Below are 14138 nucleotides of genomic sequence, written 5' to 3'. Positions count from 1 at the left end.
AGTATCTCTCTATTTCTTTCTTGCCCACACCAGGACTGACAAAATTTCCAATAACCCATACTAAACCGAACATTTTTTGCTAGTAATTTTGCAGCAGAACATGACCACTGCAGGAATAAGGGACTGAAAATACACAAGAACAGTGAAAGGAACCTTTGAATTAGAAAATTTAGTATTTTTTATGGACAAAAAATATGAAGGGACCAGTACAGCTCTCCTTAAAAACGGATCACAACTTTGTTGCAGGGGACGAGTCTTTTGCTCTGCTGTCTCTCTCCCAAGGACCAGCCCGAGTGAACCTCACTGTGCCAGCCCATGCTGAGCTGAATGGTATTTGCTGCCAGTTATATCCTGCACCACGGAGTTTCCATTTGGTATCAAAATATAATTCCTCTTATCAGCTTTAGACTTGCTGGCTTTATATTTTATTGTATTTCTGATCTTTGTGAGAACATCGCCCTGGCTGTTTCAGTTTGCAGAGACGGGGAAACACACATGGAAATAGCAGGAATGCTGTTGCAGTCAGTTCTGGGCAGAAATTTAGAAAAAGAAATTCAGAAATTTAGAAAAGTCTTCCAGGAATAACAGCAGTTTCTTTGTTACAAACTAACACTGTCACACAAAACATTTTCCTAATATCATAAAAGAGTAAATTGAAATATATAATTTCTCAACTGTATTCATTGTATCACCTACCTTTATCATATTCTCAGTCTTTTCTCTGAACAAATCAGCTCTTGCACAGCCAGGTGGTGACTTTACACACCTCTGTGGTTTTTGTGCAGTCTGGGTCCCTTCTGTGTTTACTCTAACCTTTGTACAACAGGGTGACCAGACCAGTTCATTCAGGTCAGAGGCTTGCGCTGGCCCCTGAGCACAAGGCAAGGAGCCTGGCTGTGTTACAGGAGCCCCATCTCACTGCCCTCTGGGTCCTGGTGCCGCTTGGAGCCTCTGCAGCTCTGTGAGCACGGAGCGCCACAGTCTCTGCCCCTTCCACTGCTGCTCTGCTTTCATGTGACACGTAAAATAAGGCTTTAAGAGGTTTTTCATAACCTGAGAATGTATGCAAAGAACTCAGAATATTTCTTCTCACATTTGTCACTTTCTGTGTCAGCAAAGCAAAAAAATTAATGCCGTCTTCCTCTTCACATAACTGTATTTTGGTCCCCAAGATTTTCAGTCTTGTCTTGCCCTGGGTAACCAAGGGGGTAGACAATTTTGACAATGTTGTTACCTCCAAATGTCCCAGCTTATTGGTTTGATAACTCTTCAAAGTTTTAAAGACCACGCCTAGGATCTATCTGTGGGTATTCTACTTCCTTCCTTGCTAACCTTTCACTCTTTGTTTCTCCAGTGTTTTTCTTTTGTAAAACAAATGCTAGGGCAGAATTTTGCATCTCACTTCATGACTGCTAGATGTTCTTAACAGCACCTTGTGAGAAAAGTTATCAAAGACATTCTGAAATTTCCTCTAAAATTTTTATTAAATGGTTCTGCATAATCCATGGCTTCATTGAGAAGGCTTTTCTAGGAAGTTAAAAAAGACATGCTTTTCTGTTACTGGATCAGTCATACTTAGCATTAAGCTTGTGTGCAGATTTTATAACTCAATAACTTATATTCCAACCTTTATTTTTCTTGTGGCTGAGATGATCTTGATTTTAAAGTAAAATACATGCCATGTTCTATTGATTTGGTATAGCAGACTAGTCTATTTTTAAGGGAAACTTGCATGATTTTCTTAACAGATACCAGCCTTGATTGACACCATCTGCTCTGGGAGGTTTGTACTTTAGCATGTCAGTCCTACAGTTTCTCTTCTGGTACCTCCATGTTTGACAGGTCCCCATCTTTAGTAATTAAATATGTGGATGGTGAATGTATTTCCGACCAGTAAAGACTGATGGGAGGATATAATGGAGTCTCCGCAATACCCCTGTCATTTTAAATTGCCCTTTGATCTAGCAAATCCACTAATTCTCTTTCAGATATTTATATATCTCATTTGTTTGCAGAAATGTGTCTGTTTACACTTGAAATTTCCTCTCAGTCCTTCTGTTTTCCATCTTTCATTTTTCCTTGCCACTTTATGTTCCTCTCTTTCAGGTTAGCCAGGACTAGATTTCCTTTTCCCAAAGGTTACCTGTTTGGTTCATCATACTGTGTTTGTTTTCTCTTGCCTTCCTGCTTCCTTTTTGGTTTCGGGGTATGCATACCTTCTGTGATGCAATTATGGTATGCTTAAGTAGTTCCATGTTGAGGCTAAGGATTGTAATGTCTTCATTTCTGACTCGTTTCCTTCTCTGTTCCTCTTTCCAACCCTCTCCTCCCTTCAAATCCAGGAAATTGAAAGGATTATGTTTTAATTGCAGTGCAGTTTAAGTGTTAGCTAGCTATTAGATTTCTATCTCCACCCTAGAAGGCTTTGTATGATGTTTTGTGTTTCTTGTGTTTTACTGGGGTGAGGGATATTTGCATTAGGTTCTTTATTTAAGACTGGCCCAGACCCAAGTTGCTACACTTCTAGATACTGCATGAAATGCAGCTGTGACTCAAACAAGCAGCAAAGGCAATTTCAAATAAAGGTCCTGCCAAGGTCTTTTGAAGGGAAATGGCAAATTGAGGCTGGTCAGACCCTTTGATGCTGCAGCATGCTTCAGTAAGTTCAAGGGCACTAGTAGAGTTTTCAAAAGAAGCTGGATGTGTTATCAGGCTGGTGCTCTCCAGGAAGGGAGGAGTCGTTTTGATTTTTTTAATATCATGATCCTGTTTAACCATGTTTGCTACAGAAGAAACTGAGAAAAATCCTGGTTTAAAACCAAGAGACAGACATGCTTTCTTTTAGCATCTCCCTGCCATGGTAGGACAAACTGCTTTAATCAGTTTCAAAAACCATGCACAGTTCTGGAACCTAGAGGAAGAAAAGACACATTTAAAGGAAAATGCCAAGAGCATTGAGAAGGGAGGAAACAAGAGGATCAGGGAAGGAAAGAAGTGACATCTTGCCTTCTGCTCACACACTGGAGGCAGGAGTATGAACCATACAAGAGGTGAAAAGGGGGAAAAATGCAAGGATCTGAATATGAACAAATGGCTTGCATGTAGAGGTCGTCCATAAACACCAATAAATCACTGCACTGCAAAGCTGCAATCCAATCCACATAGGTCCAATTTAGAGTGGGGGCCTTGGAAGTGTTTCAAATCTGGATGTCTGATCCAGTCCCATCCCAGCTCTGCTCTGGGCAAGAACCTGCTTCCCTTCCCTGCGAGCTGGTGTGGCAGGCGGGTGGGAGCTGTGCACCCTTCAAGCCACATCCCTGGTTTGGATGTCTCGGGAACACAGCAGGCACCAGTGCCACTGCAGACAGCGAAGGTCACTTCAGAAAGAGTGTCATCAACCTCGGCACAGTGGTATGGGGCCTATTTGGCCATGGTTAACTGAAGTCAATGGGGAAAGTGTCCTTCCTGATGTAAGTGCAGGACTAAGACCTGCATGGGAGAGGAAGAAGCAATCTCCAGTTTTGTACTAAGTTTTCTGTGGCCTTGGCAGTAAGTCTGCATTATGTTCACTTGACTTCAACTTTAAAAGGAGATGTATAAAAAAAGAATAGCACCAACATATTTTTAGGGCACAGAAAATTAAAAAAATATATATATTTTGAAACTGACCCTTGGCAGCCTTTTTAAAAGAGCTTGAAACTATCTGAACTACACAAGAAAAAAAAAAAAAGGAAAGAAAAACATGCCCATGAGGGCTGAAAAATCACTTCAGTAATAGATGACTTTTAACTTTACATCAGAAAATGTTTGGCAGGCATAATTTTAAAGTGTTAGGGAAATGTGTGTGATAACTGCTTGGGTGAAAGAGCAAATGTAGTCCACAGTGAGATTTATCAAATGTTCACATAAGCAATCAGAATCTGGCAGAGCCAGCTGCCCGTGGAGAGGGGCAAAAAGGATCACAGCTCTAAACTTTGAAAATTTAATGAAGCCCATTGATTTCTCACAGGAAATTTTTCTTTGAGCATGTTCATGTGTCATGGGAATGCTAGTGAGCAGAAGGCTCTGACAAAATGCCAGCTATAAGGCATAAGGGAAACAAAATCCTCCAAGCCCCACCAAAGGCCAAACCACCCTTTTCCTCTTTTAAAGCTGCAAAGATTCTTGATACACCAAATCCCTGAGCATCCTTATGTGTTATACTTAATCACACAAACAGGCTTATTGACATGACTGGGGTTATCAGAAGAGTATTGTAGGATTGACCCCTTTTCAAAGAGACCAGAAGAACACCAGACTTCCCAGGGCTTGCGTGGGAATGTGCCCAGAGGCTTGAGCCAGCCAGCAAAAGGAGCAGGCAGTGCCCTCTGGGGTATTCATGACTATCTGCTTACAAAAAGAAAGAGGGACATCAAGGCAAAAAAGGAGGTACAGCACTGGGAGGATAACAAGCAGACAAAAAAAAAAAAAAGCAGTTTAAAACAGAATTTACTTATCCTTAGTTTTATGCTACAAATATCTAAGCAGCTTGCTTTTGCTATTCTGCTGGAGTAGCATCCTATCAAAGAAGTGTATACTTTTAGCACCTTTTGTGGCACAAGATGTTCCAGAAAAAGTAGGTTTTCTAGTTGAGACACCCCAAAGGTCTCCTATCCCTGTGCTTGAGATGTGACCATTTTGCAGCAAGCAATGACATTCGGGAATGCATTTGCTTGTGAGATCCCTTGGAGCATGGGACCATGACAGCAGCACACACCCAGCTGCTGTGCTGCATGATCCTCTGTGCCAGAAATGATGAGGCACCAAATGACACATCAAGGCAGTGAGGTGCTCCATGCCTGAAGCAGGCTTTTGGAGAGTGATAGTGGTGCTAGAAACATGCAGCATCCAGGCCTAGCTGAAAACGTCAGAGGAGGGAACCAGATGGGTGTTTTATGTTCCTTATGAGAGTCCTGACAGGTTGTAGATAATGAGTTCTTTTAGACTGGAGACAAGATAGCAATACCATGCTTGTCTGGATCCCACATGTGGGAAGTATGAGTGGGAGTGAGGGGTACCTGGCACCTCCCAGGAATGGGCTATGTCCTACATGTAACAGGTCAGAATTTGATTCTGGTTTTCACTTTCAGCAGGACGGCGCTGGCTTTCCAAGTCCCCAAGTCTGTTTGGCCCAAATCATTTGTAACTCATACTTTCCATATGAAATTCACCATAAAATAACAACGAGAAATGACTTAATTGAATTTGTTTGGAACCCAATATCAGAGGAGTGTAACAAATAGAAAACAGTCAAGCACCATACAATCAAACAGTCAGGGAGAAGTTACAAATTTCAACACACATGCAGCTGCCTTGTGGAAAAACAATCGAAACTACTACAGTTAATATGGCTGCGCCTCTATAATAATTTATATCCAGGCATGGAGAAACACTTAACCTGTTTTGTTTGAAATTTCCTCATACTGTTTCCTGGGACTAAAAGGGAAACTGTGGATCTCTGCAGCTGAGTGATTAGCCCAAGGTCATAAGGCAGGAGATCTGGAAACAGAACTTTGGACTTGGTGATGTACTTTAACCACAAGACCATCCTTCAGTCTCCTTCACGCTGATGACTTTGGAGCTAGCTTTAAAAGATCCAGTGAGACGCAATGATGGGAGTGCTAGATAGCTACACTAGATAGCCAGAGGCAACAAAAATGATTAGAGACACGTGGGGGTATTTCTAAACAAAAAGATTAAGACCAGAACTATTTCATTTAGAAAGGAAAACAGTAAAAGATGATAGAATTGAGGTATATAAAATAATGAATGGTGTGAAGGAGAAATCAGATGCCCTTCATAAAACAAGAGGGCACCTAATGGAATTTAAAAAGGCATTACCTTATAAATGGATAAGGATATCACGCTCCAGCTTATCTCTAAGCAACCCATGGAACTCTCAGTTGCAGGACATTGATGTAAATAATTAAGAAGATTAAGGAAAAAAGGGAAGATTGTATGCAGCCAGTAATAAATACAAAATTTTGAGCTAAAGAAAATACTTCTTCAAAACTACAGTGTTCCCTTGAAAGAACCACCTATTTCCCTGAGAAAGAGCTAACTTTTTTTATTCATGAGTCTCACCTGCCTGAATCTAGAAGGCCCAGCAAAAACCGCCGCTGCTTTTTCATATGTCCCCAAAACAGGAACACTCCTGCCTCCATGTTTTTCAGGAATCCTCTTCCTCAGAACAGCATCAACAACCTTAGAAATTCAGTTCTCTGCTAACAGCAAAAATCACATCCTCATTTTGTGTCCAGGAATCCCAAAATGTCTTTGTACCACAGATGCCACTATAAGGAAAAGCTGGAGGATATGGAACATTGCACTGTCTCGTTGTTTTCCCCTCAGCTCACACCTGCAGCCACCTCCAAACTCCACTGCTTCTTTCCCTCCCTCTTTCTCCAGAGCCAAGCTACAGACTTATGTAAGATCCTACATGGATCTCATCAGTTACCATCTCTTGTATGTCTACGGTAATTCCATCAGCTTTTTCTTTGTCTACAGAGAATGGAGCCCTAATTGTCCAACATTCCCTAATGATTCTCTTTGAATCCCTACATTGGTGCTCTATCTGCTGATTTTCACCAATCTTCAAGGTTCTCCCTAACTTCTCTGCATCTGTGAGCTCCCTTTGATAATCAGGGTGTTAATTGTCCTCTGACGATTTAGTCTGCCCTTTTCTCATTTTCTCCTGTAATGGTCTCTAGGCCTTCACCTACAGCCACCAGCTGGTACAGCTGCCTTAACATCACCCGTAAGACCCCCTCTGATACAGATGGTAATCCCATTTAAACCCTTTCCTGACATACCACTTACAGGAAAACAGGCTGCTATAGATAAATGTTGTCAAATTTGCCTGTTACTGGCAAGCTAGGAAGGTCTGTTTACTTTGTGTGAGTGGTCCTTAGTGCATGGATTATCTCTCTTCAGTGTTTAGGAAAGTGTTTGATATAATGGGCACATAACAGGTTACAGAAATTACAATGATCCTCTGAATTATTCAGCACTGGTCCCTGGTGCTTGAATGGATGGACCATCAATTTCTCTTTAGGACGTCTGAATTAAACTAGGTGAGTCTTGGCTGATTTAGAAAGCAGCACACTTCGGGTAGACAGGCATGGTATTTCAGTTATATTTCAGTATGACCCCTATTTCGTTCCTTCCCCTGGGTCTGGGGGACCACGGCACTACTCTCTCCCTCCCTTGATGGCTGTATGATCATGCTGATGCGCCTGCACTCCCTTTGTAAGACGTAATATGCAAACCCCTCTTCCATCTAATGCTGCCACCAGGTTCAGTTCACACAGGGAAATAAAGATGGTTTTATTTCATAAGAGCACTTTGCCTTAACTGTGAGCCACTTTAGCAGCCCCTGGATACTTTGGTTTCCAACAGTTATTTATATATTCTCAATGTCTGCCACTCCTCTCCTCTCTTCCTCCTGCTCCTCTGGCAACACTGATAGCAGCAACTATTATTAATTACTTGTTGAATACCTGCAGTGATCTGCTGCAGCAGAAGAAACGGTCCTTCCCCAACAGGACTTCTAAGCTGGGTATACAAGTAAACTAGCATGCAGAAAATTTGCCAGCTGATTGGATGATGAAGAGGATGGTTTTAAATTAATGTTTGTAAAAGGGTGAGGAAAAGAGAAAAGGGCTTTTTGTTCGTGTTTCTTTGTTAAATCTCTCCTCTCCTTTTTATAGAGTATGACGAAAATAAAGTGAATGTCACTAAATAAATCAGAAGAAAACTGTAAGCACTGAAGGCCTAACTTGGAAAAAATGAAGAACTATAGAAACAGCTTTGCAGTTGGAACTGAGAAGAAAAGGATCCTATCTAAAGAGCAAATCAGAAATTCCTCCCACTGACAAACACAAAATTTTCACTGATCATAAAACCAGATATTGACTGAGGGTTTTTTTTCTGTGAAAAATTCAAGGGGCTTTTTTTCATTTTTCTGTCAGATGGTCTTTTTCACATTTCTATCTAATGAAAACTCAAAATAAATAGTGATTTTCAGGAGTGAGAAAGGTCTGTTTTCAGTTTTGTAAAAGAATCTCAAATTGCTTTTTGGCAGATTTTAAAAAAAATATTTTTTTCTTTAAAAATCTCCCAAACCTCCACTGACAGAAAGGTTGACAAAAAAACTTAGTCAACCATAGCCTACTGGGACTGCAGGTAAGGTCACTGAGGTAAAGGGTTGTCAGTGCTTTTATTGTAAATATTCTCCAGGTAACCCAGGTTTTAAAGACATGCCCAAAGCAGAGTATTATTGAATTCAAGGTCTCAATTTCAATGCTGAATTTGTAGATAATATATCAGAAAGTGTTCATGGAAACTACTGCCTAAACAGGGCCAGTTTATATTCACGTTTATGGACATTTAGCTTGAACAGTTACTTCTCTTATTTCTGGGATTCACTACCTGTATGTATTTATACGGAATAGTTGTGTAACTTTCCAGACTACACTTTGCTAACATGGGACATTCAAGCTTTTTCCAATATCCTTTTACAAGACAGACACTTCATTCTCCTATCATCCTTCTAGCTGCCATTCCATCTTAAATTCACCTTTCTCAAAGATGGATGCTCAGAGCTGCATGCTGTGCTCTGGATTAAATTTCACCTGTGCCTCACACAGAATTATTTACATTTCCTCATGTTTGTTGGAAATACCTCACCTGAGACAACCTCCCATCATTTCTGCCTGACCAAATCACAATGTGGCTTCACAGCTCTTCCCTGAGAACTAGAAGTTATAACAGGCAAGGTCTGGCAAAACCCACTACAGCAGTAGACAACAGTTTTGCCCCCATACCAGCTGCCTGTTTGACATAGGCAACCACAGTCACAGAGTCAGGAGTGGGGTGCACACGCCTGAGACTGTGTATGACCAGTTATGGTGCACATATTAGCTATCCTGCAAATCACCCTGAATTATGCCAAGGAAAATAAAGGAAACCCCGTAGATGCCTATACTGAACCTGAGGTTTGAGGCTGAACTGAGTCATAAATGCTGGCTGAGAGGGGATGACCACAATTGTAAAGGTCTTGTTTGAAAATCAGAAAGAGCCATTAACCTGGGTGAGACAGAACTCCTTTCCCTATCATCTTGGGGCAACCTTGCTGTGCAGTGTTACTTTTTGTTTTTTTAAAGGCTGTTCCTTATTCATAAGTGCATTGGGCAAGGAAAACTAGTTGAGTAAAAGCCACTAAATAATTTGTCAGGATGAGTTTCCTTTGCCCTAGCAAGCACTTCCAAGGTTTGTATGCCTCACTCGAAAACTTCGGCTACATATAAACCACCTGCAAAGCCACATTTGCGCTAACCTGCCAACCACATCAAAACGGTAACTTCCATTGCCAGTGGGGTAGCCAGCCAGATGTGAAGAGCTATCAGGAAAAGGTTATCAGGTGAGCCATTCATTTTATAAACATGGGCTTACAACAACTGAACGTGCAACAGCATCACCTTTGGTTCAGTTGGATATGGGATGTTGTTTATTTGATTTCTGGATCAAAAGCATGATTAAAATACACATTAGAGAACCCAGGATTATTAAAACTACAACATACATCATCAATATGGAATGTGCTAATGGCTTTCACATACATTAAGATTTTTTTTGAAGGTGTTATCAGCTAGGAAGATAGTAGTTGCTCCCTCCTCCCACCTACAGACATTCTCTAAATGTATATATATATATTCAACTTAATTTACCAGAGAATTAGTGAAAGAAGAGATACCTCTGCCTACACAAGTAGTAAAGGTGGACAAAATAAAAATGAGAATGTGAATTTTGTATTTTTCTCCTTCACACTGAAAAAAATTAAAGTGATTTCTGTGGAAAGAAGGACAAGAGAAATCTGTATTTTAACACAGAAAGTCAAATTAATTATTTGTGAAACAACACAGAAGTCAATGGCAATATACCAGAGATGAATTTTACCCAGGCTGTAAAAAGAAAACATAAATGCAACACAGACCAAGAGAAGAGATTCCATTTAAAGTAAGAATTATGTTTCTGTCAGAAAAAAACAACTAACTAAATTTGTTTCCTGGAAGGAGATCCAACTTGGCTCCGCTGCAGCAGTGTAAAAGGATCCAAAATAAGTAACAGCAGGCATCTCCGCTAAAATTTGCTTCTGATCGGCATTATTTTTCCTCTGGTACCAGAGAAGAGTTGAACGCATATTGCAAGTGAGGCACAGTAGTTTACTGCACAGAACATGAGAAAGGGGGCTAAAGCTCTGGCATTTAAAGCTCGACTCAGCCAGGGAGGCAGCACATGGTCTTTAACAAACCACACACACTCTGTTGGGGCTAAATCCCACCTAAATGCTCTCTATTTCAGACACAGAAGCTCAAACTGGGGGTGGGGTGGGGGTGGTGGTGGTGTAAGAATAGTCTTAATTAGACTCATGTTCTCTGTCTGCTTCCCCACTCATTAAGATGTGGGGTCAGACCCTCATTGCAGGGGTGTTAGCAACACTGAGGGACTATCAGCTCCCTGAAGTATCAGTATTTTACTAAATCCAGCTGATGACTACTTACATGAAAGCAGGAACTTTGCATTATGCTTCAGTGGTGGCAGTTTGTATATAACAGCACACATTAATAAATGAACAGTAAAGCACCATAATCACAATCTGTGCATCTGTGTCTGTTTTATGTTATCCTGAAAATGTTTCTAAAGTAGTTGGAATACAGAAAGCAGAAATTATCATTCCTTCCCAGCTGGGCTCATGTGAAATGCTGTCTGACTGTGACTGGCAGATTTGGTATTTTGTTAATTGTGAGAGACCCCACTTTGAATAATGTACTCACATTTGTTACGAGCAGTGAATATTTCCTTTCACATCACATTTTCTCCATACATAAACTTATCATAATCCAATAAAAACCCTATGGGAGCAAGTCTTCTACACGCAGCCTTTCCTCTATGCAGGGGAAAGGCTGTCTTTTTTGTATACGATGGTCATGCAATTTTTCATTTCTGCCTGAGTGCGATGCACAATGAATGGAAGTCTTCCTCATGCAAAACCGTTTGTTCTAAGGTTGTTCTGGTTCTGACATAAAACTGAAGGCTTCATTCACAGACATCTAGTAAGAAGCGCTTCTCAGAAACCAGTGACAAAAGCTGCACTAGGCATGAGGAAATGGTTCATTAAAAAAAACAATACCAAAAATCAACTAGGGAACTACGTTGATGTGACAAATTAAATTGTAAGGGGGGGGAAGAATCAAAAGCCAACATAGTCCTAAAGTTTTCAAATAATTTGCTTTTTAAAATTTAGATGTACACAAAGTATTTCCCCCAAAATCTTGCATCTAATCCAGTCATGTTCAAAACAGAATTGAGACGAAGGCAGTGTTTCTAAGGGACAGAGCAACACCTAAGGTTTGAATCTGACTTAAATCCAGAAGAATTCCACTGAAATCAATGGTTACAGCAGTACAAATCAGCAAGAGATCTAAATCTGTCCTAGCTGATTCCAGATCTATCTTTTATTTGCTATATGGCTTTAGGCAAGTCAGTGACCTTCTTTTTATTTCTCAGTTTCACCATCCGTAAAATGGTGATAATACTGCTTCTCATACATGAAGACTGGGGGGACTAGTTAGTTCCCTAACATGGTCTGGATATGAAAATTTCTGGGGATCAATTATTTTCAGTGGTCTCCATCACCTTTATTGACTCTTTATAATCTTAGTACTTGGCTTTTTGCTTGCTTCAGTATTTCTCTTTCAAAAACCATGAGCCTAGAATCCTTATCCAAGTTTTATGCTGTTTACTTCCACGGCAGGATTCACACAAGAAAAGCGAGTACGAAATTTGGAACTTGGCCCCAACAACAAACTGCGAGGATACTGCAAACAAAACTCATGCATCACTGCATGAAATTAAACCCGTTTACATTCGGTTTTTAGAGCACAGAGGAACGTGTAACTGACCCACCGATGCCCAGACAAGGGCACAAACAGAAACATCGCGTATCTTTCTTCACTCTTACTTAAATAAAGTACGCTGCGCTGGTATTTGCATTAATAGTCAATGTAATGTTGTTCAAACAGTGAAACCGGGGGAAAAAAAAAAAAACAAAACACAACAAAAAAAATCCCAACCAAAACCCACACAGCAACAGAACAACCCAACCTGAAAACACCCTAACTAACGTCTGACAGCTCTGAGAGGGACCTCTAGCGTGTGTTACAACATTTCATGTTGTGCTTCGGGCGTAATTAATACACCAAAATCACCGCAGTCATTTTGAATAGGCAAGGGGAAGTTTCCCCAAGCGCCTCCGACCTGCGGGCCGAGCATCCTTGCACGGACGCTGCTGAACCCAACCGGCACCAATTAAACTCCTTTTTTTTTTTTTTTTTTTCCTCCGGACTCGGCGTGCGCAGGGCACCAACTTCTTCGGATCACCCCGGAGTTTCCCCAGTCCCGGCCGGCCCGGCGCTCGGGGGAAGATGAAGATGGAAAGTTGCGTTTCAGGCGCTGTCTTTCCATCGCACTTGTGGCAGAAAACAAAAATAATCACTCCGGCCGCCAGCCCCGAAGGGCCCGCACCCGCCAGGCGCCGCGTCCGTCTCCCCCGCACACCGAGCGATGCTTGAGGCGCAGCGGGCGGCTCGGCCCCCCCGGGAAGAGCCGCGGGTCTCGGCAGCCCCCGCCGCTGAGGAGGGGGAAGCGTTTCCCCCATTTTTAATTCTCCCGAACAATCCGAGCGCGCTCGGTGCCCGCGGGGCACGCTCAAATAAACTTGTATCTCGCTGATTGGAAACAGGCGGCGGACGGCTTTTTTCTTTTTTTTTTTTTTGGTTTCTGAGACGGCGGCCGCGGCTCCCGCTCTTCCGGGACGGCGTCGGACACCCGGGGACGGGGCAGGGCGGCCGGTCCCGGGCAGGGGCGGGGGGGAGCAACCGCCAGCGGCCGCGGCGCCTCAGTCCCCGCGGGCGCGGGGGGGCCCCAGCGGGCAGACGGGCGGCGGGGGGAAGGGAGGGAGGGCGGCCGCTGCCCCGCGGCCCCGGCGCCGCGCTCCGCGGAGACAGGGGGGAAGGGCCGCGGGGCCGCCCTTCCCTTCGCCGCCCCGGCAACAAAGGGCGCCGCGGGGGGCTCCGGAGGGGGTGCGCCGCGCTGGGGGGACGGGGGGGGAAGGTGCCTCCCGCTCTCTCTCACACACACACACATAACAGAGACACAATGGCGGCCCCCTCCTGCAGCCCGGCGAAGAACAATGCCATCCGCGCACCCCCCGCGAGAAAATTTACAAATTTAAATTCAATAAATTCCGCCCCCCCCCCCCCCGCACATACCACCCCCGAAGTCCCCCCCTTGGAGAGGCGGTGGGGAAAGGAGGAGCCCCCCCCGCCCGCCCGGCGCGCAGCCCCCCTCCTTCCTTCCACCCATCCCTCCCTCCCTCCCTCCCGCTCTCTCTCCTTCCCCGCCTCCCCGCGGCGCTGCGCTGCGCGGGGGCGCGGGTTGCGCGGGGGAGCGCGGCGGGCGAGGCGGCCGCGCCGCGTCCCCGCGCGGGGTGCGAGCGCCCGGCACATGCGTGGAAGCGAGCGGCGCCCGAGTCCCTCCGCACCCTCCGCTGCAAACAACAACAATCCCGAGCAGCCTTACCTGGAACATCGGAGACGCAAAAGTGTCCCTTTTTTTCCTCCCCCCCCCCCTCCTTTTTTTTTTTTTTTTCTTTCTCCCCTTCTCCCCCCCCCCCCCCCCCCCCAAACTCACACTTCCGATATTTCTCTCTCCCGGCAGCGGTCTGCTCTCCTCGCTACACCAGAGAGAAATGCAATAGCTTGGCTAAGGTAGACAGAGCAAAATACAGAGAATAGTTGCTCCAGGGCTTTGAAACCCCTCAAGGCAAGGATCAGGATACAATTAGCTCATGTCTCTACCTCCAGTCTGAATCAATCTCCGAAATAAAAGTTAAATTAAATTAACTGATCACACGGGCATAAAATTGATCTCCTTCGAAACGTGCATATAGAGATATATATATATATATCACGTATATTTTTTTTTCGGATTTTTTTTTGTGGAAAAAACAGTCTCATTCCAGCCTCCAACTTGCTTTT

General features: G+C 43.5%; 1 protein-coding gene across 1 annotated transcript in view; it reads right to left on the bottom strand.

Moving 5' to 3' along the window:
• KCTD1 (potassium channel tetramerization domain containing 1) overlaps nt 1-13853 on the bottom strand; it is a 102986-nt gene extending 89133 nt beyond the window's left edge. Inside the window, exon 1 of the mRNA XM_074899040.1 lies at nt 13792-13853. The gene's annotated coding sequence lies outside the window, so the exon portion shown is untranslated. The remainder of the gene's footprint in view (nt 1-13791) is intronic.
• Nucleotides 13854-14138: the final 285 nt, after the last annotated feature.

Source organism: Athene noctua, chromosome 2 (genome assembly GCF_965140245.1).
Source record: "Athene noctua chromosome 2, bAthNoc1.hap1.1, whole genome shotgun sequence".
NCBI lineage: Eukaryota > Metazoa > Chordata > Aves > Strigiformes > Strigidae > Athene > Athene noctua.
Note: the sequence above shows the minus strand (reverse complement) of the source record. Positions and strands in the feature narration are given on the sequence as shown.